The sequence below is a fragment of the Silene latifolia genome, chromosome Y (genome assembly GCF_048544455.1).
Source record: "Silene latifolia isolate original U9 population chromosome Y, ASM4854445v1, whole genome shotgun sequence".
NCBI classification, from domain to species: domain Eukaryota; kingdom Viridiplantae; phylum Streptophyta; class Magnoliopsida; order Caryophyllales; family Caryophyllaceae; genus Silene; species Silene latifolia.
Window position 1 is genome coordinate 228,225,131 of NC_133538.1, and position 18,541 is coordinate 228,243,671.

General features: G+C 39.8%; 1 pseudogene; it reads left to right on the forward strand.

Moving 5' to 3' along the window:
* Positions 1-7,219: 7,219 nt before the first annotated feature.
* LOC141636320 (small nucleolar RNA R71) lies at positions 7,220-7,318 on the forward strand (annotated as a pseudogene).
* The last annotated feature ends 11,223 nt before the right edge of the window (positions 7,319-18,541 follow it).

Sequence of the window (18,541 nt, forward strand, 5' to 3'; positions counted from 1 at the left end):
TGTAAAGCACGAATTGGTCATCATAGCTATCTTCATATGAATCATAAATGGGGGCTTCATTCAACTCTTTCTCCAAAATCTTAACATTCACTTCAAATGACACGCCCTCATACTCACAAAGGCTAAGAGTACTTGGCTTACTCAACCTCATATCTTCCTCACCAAACACCACACTTTCATACTCACAAGAGCTCAAGGAGATTAGCTCTTCCCATTCTTCATCAAACGTAACTCTTTCAAACTCGCATTCATAGACAATGTCTAAGGGATGGTGAGGAGTAGTTAGTTGGGTTTCTTTTATTTGGGCAGTTTGAATTTCCAACTCCTCACCTTGGTTAACAATGCCTTGAAGAACATTGTCCCTCTTTTGGCTTTCCTCTAGCATTTGTTTGAAGAAGTTTTGTTGATCTCCCATCATTTGGAGAATCACATTTTGAATGGGTTCATCTTCTTGTTGTGGGTATGTGTGAAAGTGCTCATATTGTGGCATTTGGAATTGATTGTAAAGTGAGTTTTGGGTAGGTGGTTGTTGTGGATAATGGATGTGGGGATTTTGGTGGGAAAAGTTAGGGTAGTAGTTAGGATTTTCATTGTATGAGTAGTAAGGTAGGTTTGTATTGACTTGCTTCTCAAACTCCCCATACCCATAGTCATACTCAAAAGATCCACCACATACTCCATATGTCAAGTCTTGAGCGATCATAGCTAAGACAAGGAAACAACTACAAGGATGGAAACTACACAAAAACGGTAAGAACAATCATTGAGGAACAAGTTCCTCAAGGTGAAAGAAAAATAAAAATAGACAAACAAGTAAGAACTTAATCACATAGCACCATCCCCGGAAACGGCGCCATTTCGATGGACAAAGAGTTGTTCATCACACATCCAATCAAACACATTTATAATTCTCAACAAACAACTAGTTAGCGGTAAGTCGAGGTCTATCCATGGGATGGTGTGCTTTGGGTTCTAAGTCTATCTATCTCAATTTATGCTAGTGTCACAATTTGATTGGGTTTCTAGTTGTGTTCTAGACTAATGCAAGCAATAAAGTAAAGCAAACAATGAACTAAGAAATGTAAACAAATGACTAAAAGCACTAGGATGTCATGGGGTCATAGGGGATTCATGGTGTTGATCATCCAAACATGTTTACAAAGTTTCAAGCAATTAATGTTGTGGAGGAACCGAGTTGGTTTATGTCTTACGGTTCATAGGAAGAGTTGGGCCCCGGAGCCGAATCGATTAGATTGTACAACACCTACAAGTCGACTTACTTTCCTCCTATTCAACTTCTATGCATGGTCTAACAAGACTCGAGTTGGTTTATATCTTACAAGTCTCATTGAAAAGGTAAGTGATGGTTATAAATGCAAGGATTCATAGGCTTAGCATTTCATCAAACATAACATGTGCATAGGTTGACATCGCAACAAGCAAGCAATTTAATTATGAAAACATATTATATTAAGCATTAATCAATCCCATGTTAGTCTCCCCTAATTACCCACTAATCCTAGTTTAGTAACTACTCACTCATTATCATGGAGAACATGTCATTAATGGTGTCAATCATTACAACAAGTGTAAACATGATAAGAGAATGAGGAAATAAACAATAAAGAGTAAAGGGTAAAAGAATTATACCAAACTTGAAATGATTCCAAATAATAAAGCAAAGAATAAAAGAAGAGAACTTGATTGATTGATGAAGAGTTGTCAATTCTCCAATAATAACCCAATAATCTTCAATTACCAAAAAGTAACAAACTTGAACAATAATTAAGGGAAGATCAATGTGTAATTTGTGGAAAGATTAAAGAGTAATCTATTCTAATATATCCCTAATCTAATCTAAGAGGAATTTCTAATGTGGAGGCTTTCTACTCTAAAAACTTATTTTTTTTTTATTATTATTTACAAGTGGGGTATATTTAGTAGGGATTCATTAGGTTAACTAAGGCTAAATTAGTAATTAACATTTGTGAGTTCTAAACAGGGAATTGCTAGTCTTTCCGGAGAGATGAGCATCTCAGCTGAAGACGCCACGATCCGCTTGTCCAGGAGGGGAATCCGCTCGGATTGTTGTGGGGGTGGACGAGCGTCTTTGGGGCAAATCCGCTCGGATTGTAGCAAGGGAATCTGAACGTCTTCAAGGCTTGGACGCTCGGATTTAGGCTCTTGGACGGGCGTCTTGTCTCCCTGGCCGCTCAGATTCTGCTTCAGAATCTTTCTCTTCGATTACTTGTTATTCTTATGAGATTAGTCTTTAAGTCTCGCCTCCTCTTCATACTAGTCCATCTAATGTCATCAATAAGCTTCCAAATATGCACGAAAGACGGGAATTTCCGCCTTATTATCTCCTTTCCTACAAAACATATGAAATGCGCTAGAAAAGCAAATAGTAAGGTTTTGATGGATAAAATAGTCATGGAATGTTATAATAGTATGTAAAATAGGCTCAATTAGGGGACTAAATGTGCGCAAATATGAGTCACATCAGACACCAAAAGAAACTTATTAGGTCAAACTCGAGACTAGTGAGGAGACCAAAAGAAAGCTTCTTAGGTCAAACTCGAGACTAGTGAGGAGACCAAAAGAAAGTTTCTTAGGTCAAACTTGAGACTAGTGAGGAGACCAAAAGAAAGTGTTCTTCAATAATGGTTATGAAGTGCTTGTATCAAGTAATTTCAATTCGATTTTACAAAAGAGCCTAACGAACCAATGTGAAGTCTTTGCATAAGAGTTGCATAGATAGACATTAAGTTGTCTACAAAGCTAAGTTGAAGAGTAACTATGCTAAGATCCATGTCATCATTGCTACACCTCATAGTGTATAAGCAAGTTAAGACCAATTTCTAAATAGGTATTTAGAAAAGAGTGTATGTGTGACATAAGCACGAGGTTTTAATTAACACTTAAAAATTGCAATGATCATTACAATTATGTGATGAGAATATGGTTTCACTCGAGTTATCGATAAGCCATAAGTATACATGGATTTAACTGGGAGTCAATATTGTCATGTTTAGACATGGAGATCAGTGGGAGAAATTGTCTCTCATATTAATGTCATTAAGGATGACATGCTAACACTACCGTCGATGAAGGAGTGTTTTTGTTTTCAATTCTCGATGAAAGAAGACATGATGCATTCTAAAATTCCAAATCTATCATTATATAGGGAATTTTAAATTGGCACTTAGACTAGTATCTTATGTTAATAAGATTCTTTATCTATTTAATATCAAAATAGGTTAAGGAGGTTATTCATTTAGATTAAAGTGGAATTACAATGATAGAGTCATAGTCATTCACTGAACCCCATGAGTTGTTGATCACATGAAATCGATTGCTAATGTTTCCACCATTAGAACGATCATGTATGCCAACGTATGCACATGCCATGATAAATCATATGCTTGGAGCATAATGAGTCAATGACAAGTTATTTCATATAAAAGTCATTTGAAAGACTTCAAGAACATCCATTATAAATTCCTGCGAAGGAATGAGGATCCGTTCTTGTGTCTGTATAACATGCTAAGTTATGTGTTGAAGGGTTACACAGACTTTAGTATCCAAACCTATAAGCATTTATTGAAATCCTAGGCTAATTTTATCGACTCAGGAGTAAGTGACTTGTAAAATGTTTTAGAATCAACCATTGCAAATTCTACAAATGGAGTCTGAGTACATTGTGATAAGGTGGTTTATAAAGGGACTACAGGTAGTTCCTTCCACCAAGTGTTTTATCACAAGTTATATGATGAAAGTGGGAGATCTTTCAAGTTAAAGAGCCGAAGTCTATGAAGTAGTCTAGACATATGCTTAGAAAAGTTCATAACATTAGAAATGACATTGAATAGAAGGAAATAGTAATTCATAAAGTTGGACTGAATGGATACATGGTATATTCACTAACCAAGCTTTTACTGCACCTTGACATGTGTAACATATACACTTTAGATTATAAGATATGAAGTAGTAATATGGTATTGACTATTCATATGTGATAATCACGTTAATCATTTGAGTTTCTTAAAACTCACCTATTGCTTTGTTATATCAAAATAGATTGTTGAGACAACATTGAACCCTATTAAAATGAACTGGATTAACATAGTAATTGCCCCTGCTTACTTACATGAGGTGACGTCTCTAAGTGACTAGAATGTGAGTCGATTGATGGCAAGTTCAAGTCCCATAGGGTCATAAGAGATGACTAGCCGATCACATAGGCAGATTGTAAGGGACACTCTGTTGGGAAGTGACCGCTTATAGAGTTCGGGTAATTCATATAGCCTGGTTGTGGCGAGAGCTACTATAGTATTCTTTTGAGTCAATTCTTTGACTAGAGACCGTTCGCCCAAATTGGCACAATTTCTGAGTGATTTTAAACTATGCTCTATGACTTTCGTAAATGAGGTCAAATGGGCATCTTTTGGGTCATGATGAGTTGTGGCTAGACAAAGGGAATAGTGCGATAGGAATTGTCCACCCCCTTGTTAGGGTTATCTAAAAAATCTCAGGGCCACTCGAGGAGTAGTGAGCTGAAAATGCGTGGCCGTGCTCGGAAGGTATCTACGGTAGATCATTTCGGCCAGACAGTTACTCTCCAGATCGAGGAAACCACTCTTGATATGATCATTTGCAAGGATGACCTGCAAGACACCTTGAATTGAGTGGGAGATAGTAATAGGACAACAGAATTGGTGATGCACACTTGTCTCGGACAAGTGGGAGATTGTTGGAGTATATGTTCTCAGCAATAGTGCGATCACATTATTAAAACTCATAATAAGAATACATAAAGGGATGATTCATTTTTATACGTCAACTGATCAAAATTAATCGATAATGATTGGCTGACTAGAGTTTGACATTACTGTCGTTTGACGGTGTTGATCAGTTGATCCCTTAAGGTCACACTTAAAGGACAATTACCTTAATAGATAAATTAATTAATTGTATATTGATACAGATTAATTAATTACTTAAAATTGTACAATTTACATTTGTGAGTGAGAATATGAATCTTATTGTAATTCGATTAAATAAGATTCGTTTTAGTAAATAAAATGTTTTATATTACTAAAACTTTGTTTATGAAACAATTAAATAAAGAATGATCGGTTAATTATAATTGCAATCTGTTGTAGATTATATTAACGTAAACCATTTTATATACTTGTAATCATGTATTACTAGGCAATTGTTATATATAATTATGTTAAAATATGTAATGATATTTAATTGTTAAATATGCATTAATACTATTAATAACGTGTTACATGTTACATGTTATACATCATATGACAAAATAACAATTGACAAAATTAAAATGGACTGCATATTATGGGAACCGGTTTTTGGAAGGTAAATAGGGTGAAATGGTTAATTATTTTATATTGTGGAAAACACAATGATTAACATTGTAATCTAATCTACACCCTATTATATTTAGAGAAGAACAACTTTAAAAAGCAAAGTTGCATGCATTGTCTCCCTTTGGCCTCTCCCCTCCACCGGCTTTTCCCTCTTTTACCCTAATAAGAATTGTTCTTATTTTGACATTATTCATTCTTACATTTTCTACTACTCACTCTTCTCTCTTTTTCTCTCTAAAAATAAGTTTTTAGAAAATAATTGTTCAAAGATCTAATTTATAGATTACTATAGTAGTAATAGAAATAAATTAGATTATGTTTTAAGGTTTACTACTAATATAATCTAGTCAATTAATTAGTAGTTTTAAGGGAGGTCTTGGTGCAATTGATAGGAGGTTCTCATTCTATTGAGATAAAGGAGATCATCCATTTATTTTAAGTTCAAGAACAAGTAAGAAAGGTGTTCTTGCTTGTGCCCTATAAACCGTTTTTCTCAATGTAAGGAACATTTTTCTTAATCTTTGATTTATTTATGTTATGCATGCATAAGATCAACATCTAATTTAATGAGTAATTTAGATATTAAATTAAAGAGTTTAATTTGAGGGTTAATGAATCCTTTCAGGAACATGGTTGATCAACTCCATGAATGGGATGGAAACCTCTAGGTTCTTCACAATCTCCATGAACTTTCCAAGTTGCTCATCAAGCTTGGGCTTGGCTTGGTGACTTGGAAACGGAAGTCTAATCACAATAGGTTATTTTTCAACCTCTTTGACCTTCTCTTTATTTCTCTTCTTCAATGAGTCATTGGTAGTTGGTTCCACTACCTTAGGATTTCTCCTTAATGGTTCCATAACATCTCTTGTCTTGACACTTTCTTCAATAACGTTCTCTTCAATTGGCTCTTTAGGTCCCTCATATCGTGTACCACTACTCAAGTGAATGGCATTTATGGTTTCATGTCTTATAGGAGGACTACCATGAGGGTTTAATTGTCCTTTTTGCCTTTGGGAACTTGAAGCGGCCAATTGGGACATTTGTGTTTCCAACATTTTGGTATGAGCAAGGATATTGTTGATGGCAGTGTCTTTGGCTTTGCTATCTCTTTGCATTTGAGCAAAGAAGTCTTGTAGGCTCTTCTGCATTTGAAGGACCGCTTTTTGAACAACAAAAGCTTGGTCATTGGATTTATTGTAAGAGGTTGGTTTTGAAATCCTTGGTTTTGATTGAAAAAGGGTCTTTGAGTAGGATTTCTCTTTGGAGGTGGGGTGTATTTTGGTTGAGGATTTTGAACATTTTGGCTTTTGTACAAGAAGTTTGGGTAAAATTTAATCTTTTCATTGTAATAGTTGGAGTAAGAGGTGTCATTCTTATATGCTTGGAAAGCATTCAATTGCTCATTTGTGCTCCTGCACTCTTGTTGGTCTTGTCCCAAAGTTCCACAACTCTCACATACTCCATTTGGGATAGAAGATGTTGATACCATGACATTGACTTGTTGATGTTGCTTGGGTGATTGAGAAGCTTCATTCATATTGGCTATGGCCTTCTCAAATTTCAAGTTCATTGTGTCAATATGGGAGCTAAGTAGGGCACCCAAATCGGCACTCAATTGTGTGACGGAGTCAACTTCATGTCTCCCTCCCCTAGTAGCTTTTCTTGGCCTACTATATTAAGAGTTGTGAACCGCCACCTCCTCTATCTTTGCCCAAGTTTGGTTATCATCTACCTCGGTGAATCTTTCATTAGAACCCATGTTGAGTACATTCCTTGAATCTTCATACAACCCATTCCAAAATTATTGGACTAGAAACCATTCGCTCACCCCATGATGTGGACAAGAGCGGCATGTATCTTTGAATCATTCCCATACCTCATATAGAGACTCTTCATCACTTTGCTTAAACCCGGTGATTTGGGCTCTTAATACGTTGGTTTTCTCCGGAGAGCAGAACTTCTTGTAAAAGGCAAGTGCTAACTTCATCCATGAATCAATTCCAAGAGTGGCCTTGCCTAGGCTCTTTAACCATTGCTTTACGGCTCCGATTAAGGAAAAAGGAAACAATACCCATCGAATTTGGTCTTGGTTTACCCCCGTTTGGGAAATTGCATCACAATAGTAACAAAAAGTCTCTGTGTATAAATGAGGATCCTCACTAGAATCCCTCCAAATTTACTTCATTCAACTAATTGTATGAATGCGGATTTGGCAATAAGATTACCGGTCAAGTGGGGTGGTGTTGGAGTACCATTGGGTAGGTTCTCCTCGGTTGGTATGGAATGAGATGAAAATTTAGGCATTGTAGGTTTATTTTGTGGTTGGTTTGGAATTGGGTTATCCTCTCCTTGTCTTACAAAAGGGTTGGTAAACTCAACACTATCCGTTTGGATGATACCAATGTCTACAAGTTCTCCAATACCCACAATTGTTGAAGTCCCTCTAACGGTTCTTCTAATATTTGTCAATATTCTCTCGATTTCGGGATCAATTGGCAAAAGACCGCCTTGTGATCTCCTAGACATGAAAAAATCAAACAACTAGAAAACAATTAAAACTACCTTGAGGTGTTTGACTTCTTCAAGGTTAAGAAAGACACCACTAAAAACAACAAACGATAACAACTCAATTGAACACCGTCCCCGGCAACAACGCCATTTTTCGTTCGGGTCGAAGTGTCGTCTATTATCCCTAATCAAAACATTATTTTTATTCTCAACAAAATACTCTTAGTAGAGCAGTAAGTAAAGGTCAGATCCCAAGGGACGGGTATTGTATTGACTTATCGGTTGTGAATAGCTATGTTTTTAGTGTCACAATTTGGGTTGAGACTTGTAATCAAAACTACTTAACAAAAGCAAGGTAAATAAATGAAAGTAAAGCAAAGCAAGCAAATGGGATTTGTAAAAATTGATTAAAACACTAGGGTGTCATGGGTTCATAGGGTAATCATGATGAGATCAAATAAATAAGTTTCATAGATGCAAGCAAATTATTGTTGTAGTGGAATTGAGTTAGTTTATATCTTACAATTCCTAGGAAGTTTTGGGTCTCGGAGCCAAGTCGGTGAAGAATTTACCACACCTACAACGACTTAATTCTCCTAATTTAACTATATGCATGGTGTAACAAGCCTTGAATTAGTCTATGTCTTACAAGTCTTGTTGAAAAGTTAAGAAAATTATGCTAGGTTGTCAATCAAGCATTTCATCAAGCATAACATGTGTATAAGTTAAAACTACACCAAGCAAGCATTCATATGAACTTGTTAAGTAAAGATGTAATACTACGGTTTTATGAGTCTCTAGGTACTCTATCGAGTGGGCCTTACTCTGTCGAGTAAGGGTGTTTTGATTTTAGAAAACGTATTCTGCCTGTACGGTACTCAATCGAGTAGCCTGGGTACTCAATCGAGTAAGTGGCACTCGATCAAGTACGTTAGTTACTCGATCGAGTAGGTCGTTTAACGGGTATTATTTTGATGGATTTTTTTTAATAACGCGGATTAGTATATATATTATACCGTCATCTTTATTAAACACTTTTACAAACCTAATAAACTTAAAAACGAGATTGAAACTACGTTGTTCGCTTCAACCGTGTTATTGACAAATCCCGGACTTTGAGAGGTAAGATCTACAGCTGTTGAGTCCTTGTGATCCTTGCGTCAAGGGTAAGATATACATACCAATTTTATAGCATTTAATTAACTTTGTTTAAACCCTAATTTAGGGGATTGGGGGTTTTTTGGTTAGTTGTGCTATTAGTAATTATGTGATCATGTGATATGAGGAGGATTCGTAGAGGAGAGGTTTTGATACAGCTGTTGAGATCGTCTGCTTGTGTTTGCATTCCAGGTAGGGTTCTCCTTACTCAGTATTAGTCACATAATGTGGTTTGTTGTTGATTGTGATTGTTGTTAAAGTATCATATTCGCATTGTGACGGTTGTTGGATTTGGGTTGATATTGATTGTTGTTGATTGTATCTGTCTGTGCTCTTCGGGCTGCGTCCCTGGCTGAGTGGAGTCACTTGCGGGATTGGCTTCACGCACATTATTCGCCTTCTGTGGAACCCGCCACAGAAGAGATGTGCACATTAATAGATTTGGGTTTATCGCTCGATGGAGATGGGCGGGGATTAGGTGGGAACAGCTGCGGTCTCCCACTGGCGGCGAGGAGTAACCTATTGCGAAGGGTACTCTGGCAGGGCTACACACATTAGTGTGTAGTCAGTATTGACGATTTGGTGATAGAGTTCGGGTTGATGTGACGATTGAGCTGTGTTGATTTCTGTCTTATTGTGATTATATAATTGTGTGATTAGTACTGACCCCGTCTTTGTTTTGTAAAACTGTGGTGATCCATTCAGGGATGGTGAGCAGTGGTTGAGCAGGTATGATTAGAGGTATATGGGCTAGCTGGGATATGTCACCACGAGCTGATTATAGTCTTCGGCTGTCGTACTTTAGTAGTTTTAGACTTTTGGTTTTTAGGACATGTATTATACTTTTATTAGTTTGGATTTGGATTGTAATCACTTTAAACTTTATACTATTTAAATAATGTTTCGTTATTGTCATTCATTATCATTGCCTAGGGAAACCGAGATGGTGACATTTCTATACCTGGGTGGTCCTGGTAAGGCACTTGGAGTATAGGGGTGTCACATAGTGCTATCAGAGCAACGATCCTGAAACCTGTAACCAATGAATCTAATGAACATAGGGAGTCAATTAAAATGAACCCGGGGAAGAAGTTGTAGGAGCTAATGCAAAGGCTTAGGAGACGTCCTAAAGTCGCAAACACGCCCTGCAACTTTGAACCGGTCACATGGGGGTACGTATCAGGGTCGCATGTGTTGTCTTTTGGTCTGTATGTGTGTCTAATTGTATGTGTTGTGAATTGTTGGATGTGGATATGGAGAATTGAAAGTCTGGATAAAATTTGAAGGAGACGTGTCTTATATGTTGAATTGAATGAAAAAGCATGATTGGTGTTTATAATGTGGCATTTCAATAACATGAATAAAGTGTTTGTTGGTTGCATAAAGAGTTGCTAGAAATGCATGAGTATTTATTATAACATGCGGGTAATGTATACGAGTCAGCATGACTCGATCGAGTAGGTCAGGTGCTCGATCGAGTGGGTCTGAATCGATCGAGTGGATAGTTTGATGTTTTTATGGTCAGAACCGTGTTTTGGGGAACTCGATCGAGTACATAGGGACACTCGATCGAGTAGGAGTCACTCGATCTAGTGGCATTTCAGCTCGGTCGAGTATGTCTATGATTAGGAGGTCTGATTAGGTTCTGGAGTCGATGCACTCGATCGAGTATGTTGGGCACTCGATCGAGTAGCCTCAACTCGATCGAGTGGGTTCCAGTACTCAATCGAGTGGGGTCTGTGCAGGCTATATACGTGTTTTGGGCTATAGTATCTATGTTTATATCTACCCTTTTCTTATATAGTTTCAAGATGCCGCCTAAGAGAAACGCCCTATATGCTAGAGCTGAGAGCATGACCACCGATGACATAGTTAAGATGTTAGAGCACCAAGATTCTCTTACGAAAGCTTTAAAGAGAGTGGCGAAGGATAAGGAGGTTGACCATTCAAAGATTAGCATCCATATAGTGAGATTCAACCCGAAAGAGTATAAGGGGACAGGGGAGCCAATGCTTCTAGATAATTGGCACAGAGAGATGGAGAATATCCTTGATTTGGTGCATTATCCGGATGAGATGAGGGTAGAACAAGCTGGGTTCTACTTGAGAGAAGCGGCAGGTGAGTGGTGGGATAAGGTAAAGGTGAATGCTAGGGATATGTATGCAAACCAAGGGCTGCCTGCTATACCTTGGGAAGAGTTCCGAAGGGCCATGAGGAGAGAGTTTGTACCTGAGCATGCGAGGAGTAAGCTAAGAGAGGAGTTCGATGAGTTTAAGATGACATCTGACATGACGGTGGCTGAGTACTACCGTAAGTTTAATGAGAAAGCTAGGTATGCTGAGGATATGGGATTGAGTGATGAGAACCTAGCTCTGAGGTTTGAGAAGGGGTTGACCCCCAAGATAATAGAGAAGCTACCCGTGGGAATCCTTACAGATGTTAAGGAAGCGTATGAGAGGGCTGGGAGAGCTGAGAGGCTCGTAGAGATGACCCGAGAGAGGGATGCTGAGAAAAGAAAGGCTGAGAGCAAGGGTGGTGGCCAATCCAATTACAAGAAGGGCAACCACACTCAGGCTAGAGCATATTCATCGGGTTCGGGGTTTAGTGTTGGGGCTTCCTTTGGGCGTGGTCGTGGGAGTGGTAGCGGCAGCTGAAGAATGACGTGTTTCGGCTGTGGCGGTGTAGGCCACAAGAGACATGAGTGTACCAGTGAGTTGCCTGAAGGTTATCAGAGACCAGCTCAGTGGAGCTATTCTCAGGGGTCGACACAGAGTTATGCGAGCAACAGACCAACTGGGTCATGGAACAACCGAGGAGCTCAGAGCAACAACGGTGGAGGTAACCGCAATGGCGGTAATTCTTATCAGAAGCCAGCTACAAACACCAACAACAATCAAGGGTCGGGTGTTAAGCCGACAATCTCAGCCAGTACTGTCCAGGGAGGTGGGCAGAAGACCAATGGAAAGTTTTTTATAATGGAGAAGAAAGCAGCCGAGGATGACGCACATGTTATCACTGGTACTTTTTTTGTTAATGGTGTTCATACCTTTTTTTTGTTTTATTCGGGGGCATCATAGTCATTTGTATCTTCGAGTCCTGTTAAACAGTTGGGTCTGAGGGAATATGAATCTGTAACTGAGAAGGTTTTTATACCGTCGGGTGAGTCTGTATCATGTGGGAGGTTGTATAGGGATGTATCTATGATAGTTGGACAAGTTGATCTACCTGTAGACTTGCTAGAGTTTCCCTTAGACGGTTTTGAGGTGATAGTCAGGATGGATTAGTTAGGAAAGTACAAAGCTAAGCTAGACAGTCATCAAAAGAAAGTGTCTCTGAGAGGTCCTAAGAGCATTAGTGTGTCTTATCGTGGGTTTGTTATCAAACCAAAAGTTAAGTTGATTGCAGCTGTGACCTTGAAGTCCTATCTGAGGAAGGGGTGCCCGATGATCTTGTGCCATGTGAGAGATGACTGGATGGAGAGTCCGACAGTTGATCAGATACTAGTTGTGGGGGAGGTTACAGATGTCTTCCCATAGGAGATTCCGGGGTTACCACCGAAGAGGGAGATAGATTTCAGTGTTGAACTGAAACCGGGGACGGGGCCCATCTTTAAGGCAATGTACCAGATGGGTCCTAAAGGATTTGGAGGAGCTCAGGAAGAAGCTAGATGATATGATAGAGAGGGTATACATTAGACCTAGTGTATCACCGTGGGGAGCACCAGTTCTTTTTGTGAAGAAGAAATATGGGAGCCTGAGGTTGTGCATAGATTACAGGGAGAGTAACCGAGTGACGGTGAAGAAAAAGTATCCTTTGCCAAGGATAGATGACCTGTTTGATCAGTTGAGTGGTGCATCAGTCTTTTCCAAGATTGATCTGAGGTCGGCGTACCATCAGGTGAAGATTAGAGAGGAGGACATACCAAAGACAGCTTTCACGTCGAGGTATGGCCATTATGAGTATGTGGTGATGCCTTTTGGGTTATCTAATGCGCTGGCTGTGTTTATAGATTTGATGAACAGAGTCTTCAGTCAGTTTTTGGACAAGTTTGTGGTGGTTTTCATTGTTGACATCTTTGTCTATTCCAAGACTAAGGAGGAACATGAGGAGCGTCTAAGGATTGTTGTAGACCTTGAGGGAGCATGGGTTGTATGTAAAGTTGTCCTAGTGTGAGTTCTGGTTGGAGAAAGTTGCTTTTCTGGGGCATGTGATTTCTAAAGATGGGGTAGCTATAGATCCGGCAAAGATTGAGGCAGTTACCAAGTGGGAAGCACCAAAGAATGTAGCTGAGATCAGAAGTTTCTTAGGTTTAGCTGGATATTACAAATAGTTCGTGAAAGATTTCTCCAAGATTGCTAGACCTATGACAGCTTTGATAAGGAAAGAGAACAGGTTTCGTTGGGATGAGAGTTGTGAGACGGCGTTCCAAACATTAAAGGAGCATTTGACTACAGCTCCAATCTTAGCATTGCCTGAAGGGAGTGAGAACTTTGAGGTTTATACAGATGCCTTAAAGAACGGGTTGGGATGTGTGTTGATGTAGAACGGTAAAGTGATTGCCTATGCTTCTAGGAAATTGAAGCCTTATGAGGAGAATTATCCTACACACGATCTGGAGTTGGGTGCAGTTGTGTTTGCTCTCATGATTTGGAGACATTACCTTTATGGGGTGACCTTTAAGGTATTTTCAGATCATAAGAGTCTCAAGTACATCTTCACTCAAAAGGAGTTCAACATGAGACAGAGGAGGTGGATGGAGTTGATTGGCGATTATGACATGGATATTATCTACCATAAAGGGAAAGCCAATGTAGTTGCAGATGCTTTGAGCAGGAAGAGTGTACATTCTTTGTGCATAGCTATATCCTTGATGAGGTTGAGAGAAGAGGTTGGGAAGTTTGGGATACATATGATGCAGAAAGGGGATGCCATGGGAGATTTGATAGTGCAGCTTGATCTTTATGATGATATTCGAGTTAAACAGGTGTTAGATCCTAAGATGGTGGAGTGGAGAGCTGGATTAAAGAAAGGGACAGTGTCTAGATTTTTTATTCTTACAGATGGTAGTTTGAGGTTTGATTGGAGATGGTGTATCCCTAATGATGAGGAGCTAAAAAAGACAATCTTGACAGAAGCACATTATACACCATATTCGGTACATCCAGGTGGGGACAAGCTATACAAGGATTTAAAGAAACCTTTCTGGTGGCCTGGGATGAAGAAAGAAACAGCTGAGTTCGTGGCCCGTTGTTTGACATGCCAGAGAGTTAAAGGGGAGCAGCGACGACAACAAGGTAAGATTCATTCTTTAGAGGTACCTGAGTGGAAGTGGGAATCCATTTCTATGGATTTCATCATAGGTTTGCCAAAGAGCCAGTAGTGTAACAACATGATATGGGTTATGGTGGATCGACTGACTAAGTCAGCTCATTTTGTGCCAATGAAAGATACATGGACTAAGGCACAATTAACTATGGCTTATCGGAAGAATGTGCTAAGATTACATGGGGTGCCTAAAGACATCGTAACTGACAGAGATTCGAGGTTTATCTCATGGTTTTGGAAAGAATTGCTGGAGTCTTTGGGAACGACATTGAAGATGAGTACATCATTTCATCCTGCAACAGATGGTCAGAAAAAGAGAAAAATCTAGACTCTTGAGGATATGTTACGAGCTTGTGTGATCGATTTTGGTAGTAGCTGGGAATAGAGGTTAGATTTGATTGAGTTTTCCTACAACAACAGCAATCACACTAGTATTAGCATGTCGCCATTTGAAGCTTTATATGGGAGGAGATGTAGGAGCCTGATTTGTTGGGACGACAGTGCTGAGGTAGTGGTTTTAGGACCAGAGATGGTACATGAGATGGTTGAGCAGATTAAGATGATCAGGGAAAGGATGAAAGCTGCTCAGGATAGGCAAAAGAGTTATGCAGATCTACATCGCCGGGATATAGAGTTTCAGGTTGGGGACAAGGTTCTTTTGAAAGTATATCCTATGCGTGGGGTTATGACATTTGGGAAGAAAGGCAAGCTGAGTTAGATGTTCATGGGACCATATGAGATCTTGGACCGGGTTGGAGAGGTTGCTTACCGTTTGGCCTTACCGTCTGCTTTGGAGAGAGTGCACAATGTGTTTCATGTATCCTAGCTGCGGAAGTATGTGAGTGATCCGTCACATGTGTTAGAGGCAGAGAACATAGAGCTAGACGAGTCCTTGTATTACCTTGTGGTGTCTAAGCAGATTCTTGACCGGAGGGTTAGGAAGACTAGGAATGGTGAGACGGTCTTGCTTAAGATTCTTTGGTCTAATCATGAGGTTGAGGAGGCTACATGGGAGGCAGAGGAGTCCATGAGCGAGCGCTATCCGTTCCTTTTTTATCAGGTATGTATGGTTACGGGGACGTAACCTTGCTTCTTTTAGGGGAGGGGGGGGGGGGGTAGGAAATGATCGCGAAGAGTTTTTGCATCTTTTTATGTTGTTTTTGGTATAGTTAGTAGTGAGTTGAGTAGGGTTGAGTTTGGTTGGTAGTATGTGTCGGAGTTTTGTGTCGAGTTTTGTGTTGTTTGTTGTGTAGGGAGTGTGGTAGTATGTTTTATTTTGTTGTGGTTTGAACTTCGGGGACGAAATTATTTTCAAGGAGGGAAGACTGTAATACTACGGTTTTATGAGTCTCTGGTTACTCTATCGAGTGGGCCTTACTCTGTCGAGTAAGGGTGTTTTGATTTTAGAAAAAGTATTATGCCTGTAGGGTACTCGATTGAGTAGCCTGGGTACTCGATCGAGTAAGTGGCACTCGATCGAGTACGTTAGTTAGTCGATCGAGTAAGTCGGTTAACGGGTATTATTTTGATGGGTTTTGTAAATAATGCGGATTAGTATATATATTATACCGTCTTCCTTATTAAACACTTTTATAAACCTAATAAACTTAAAAAGGAGATTGAAACTACGTTTTTCGCTTCATCCGTGTTATTGACAAATCCCGGAGTTTGAGAGGTCGGATTGCATCGTTCTTTGTGTCCTTATGATCCTTGCGTCAAGGGTAAGATCTACATACCAATTTATAGCATTTAATTAACTTTGTTTAAACCCTAATTTGGGGGGTTGGGGGTTTTTATGGTTAGTTGTGTTAGTAGTAATTATGTGATCATGTGATAGGAGGAGGATTCGTAGAGGAGAGGTTTTGATACAGCTGTTGAGATCGCCTTGCTTGTGTTTGCATTCCAGGTAGGGTTCTCCCTACTCAGTATTAGTCACATAATGTGGTTTGTTGTTAATTGTGATTGTTGTTAAAGTATCATATTCGCATTATGACGGTTGTTGGATTTTGGTTGATGTCGATTGTTGTTGATTTTATCTGTCTGTGTTCTACGGGGTGCGTCCTTGGCTGAGTGGAGTCACTTGCGGGAGTGGCTTCACGCCCATTATTCACCTTCTGTGGAACCCGCCACAGAAAGGATGTGCACATTAATGGATTTGGGTTTATCACTCGATGGAGATGAGCGGGGCTTAGGTGGGAACGGCTGTGGTCCCCCACTGGCGGAGAGGAGTAACCTATTGAGATGGGTACTCTGGCAGGGCTACACACTTTAGTGTGTAGTCAGTATTGAGGAGTTGGTGATGGAGTTTGGGTTGATGTGACGATTGAGCTGTGTTGATTTCTGTCTTATTGTGATTATCTAATTGTGTGATTAGTACTGACCCCGTCTTTGTTTTGTAAAACTGTGGTGAACCATTCCAGGATGGTTAGTAGTGGTTGAGCAGGTATGATTAGAGGCATATGGGCTAGCTGGGATGTGTCACCACGAGCTAATTAGAGGCTTCTGGTGTCGTACTTGAGTAGTTTTAGACTTTTGGTTTTGAGGACATGTATTATACTTTTATCAGTTTGGATTTGGATTGTAATCACTTTAAACTTTATACTATTTAAATAATGTTTCGTTATTGTCATTCATTATCATTGCCTCGGGAAACCGAGATGGTGACATTTCTATACCTGGGTGGTCCTGGTAAGGCACTTGGAGTATAGGGGTGTGATATGTTTAGAAAGGATTCCACCCACCACTTAGTATCAAGGGGTTGTGCTTTTAGGCTTAAGTGAGGACAAAATAATGGCCCAAAGGTGCACATCCCATATAATTTGGGTTTTGTTATGACGGTGGTGGGCCGGGTTGTTATAAATGGTACTTTCAATGTCTACCTCACCTTAAAGTTTTGTTTGGGAGGAAAAGTTATCCCACATCGGGAAATAAGGAGCTTGTGATATGTTTATAAAGGATTCCACCCACCACTTAGTAACAAGGGGTTGTGCTTTTAGGCTTAAGTGAGGACAAAATAACGGCCCAAAGGTGCACATCCCATATAATTTGGGTTTTGTTATGACGGTGGTGGGCCGGGTTGTTATAAATGGTACTTTCAATCTCTACCTCACCTTAAAGTTTTGTTTGAGATGGCTTATCTATCATGGTATCAGAGCCAGTGTGACCGAAGGTTATGGGCTCAAATGGTATGGAGTAACCTTTGCACTAACCACACTCTCTTGTAACTCCCCGGCCCAAACCTTGGGTCGAGAGCGGTCAATCACGGTAGCCCGCCAGTTTGTGTAAATGGCCCAAATATCAACAAAGGTCCTTTCCAGCGCATTTTGTCCTCACTCAAGCGCATCCCGGGAACCTTCCTAGGAGGTCACCCTTCCTAATACTACACCCAGCCAAGCACGCTTAACTGTTGAGTTCTTTTGAATGGATAACCAGAAAATAAAGTGCAATTTGGTCATATGATTAATACTTTCAATCCCTTTAAACACTAGTCATATTTTAAGCCAATCAATGGAACTATTCATGGGAGTATCCCAGCCGAATAACGTCTTCGGTTCAGTGGAATATTACAATTTATAACAAACCGACCCACCACTGTCGTAACACAACCCCAATAAGATGGGATGTCCACTTTTGGGCCGTTATTTTGTCCTCAATTAAGCGCAAAAGAACAAGGTCTTGTTATTAAGTGGTGGGTGGAATCCTTTATAAACATATCACAAGCTCTTTATTTTCCCGATGTGGGACAACTTTTCCTCTCAAACTCTTGGGGTGTTACAAACACCCCCACTTGAACAACACAATGTCCTCATTGTGCCTTAAACTTGACTACAGCCAAGTCCAGAATCCTCCCCCACTAGGTGGGTGACCGAAGTACTCCCGACCACAGGCTCCCCACACAGTTGCAGGGTTGCTCTGATTCCATTTATAACGACCCGACCCACCACCATCGTAACACAACCTCAATAAGATGGGATGTGCACCTTTGGGCCGTTATTTTGTCCTCACTTTAGCCCAAAAGCACAAGGCCTTGTTACTAAGTGGTGGGTGGAATCCTTTATAAACATATAAAAATCTACTTATTTTCCCGATATGGGACAACTTTTCCTCTCAAACTCTTGGGGTGTTACACTGTTAGTATGTTTCTCCTCATTTATGAG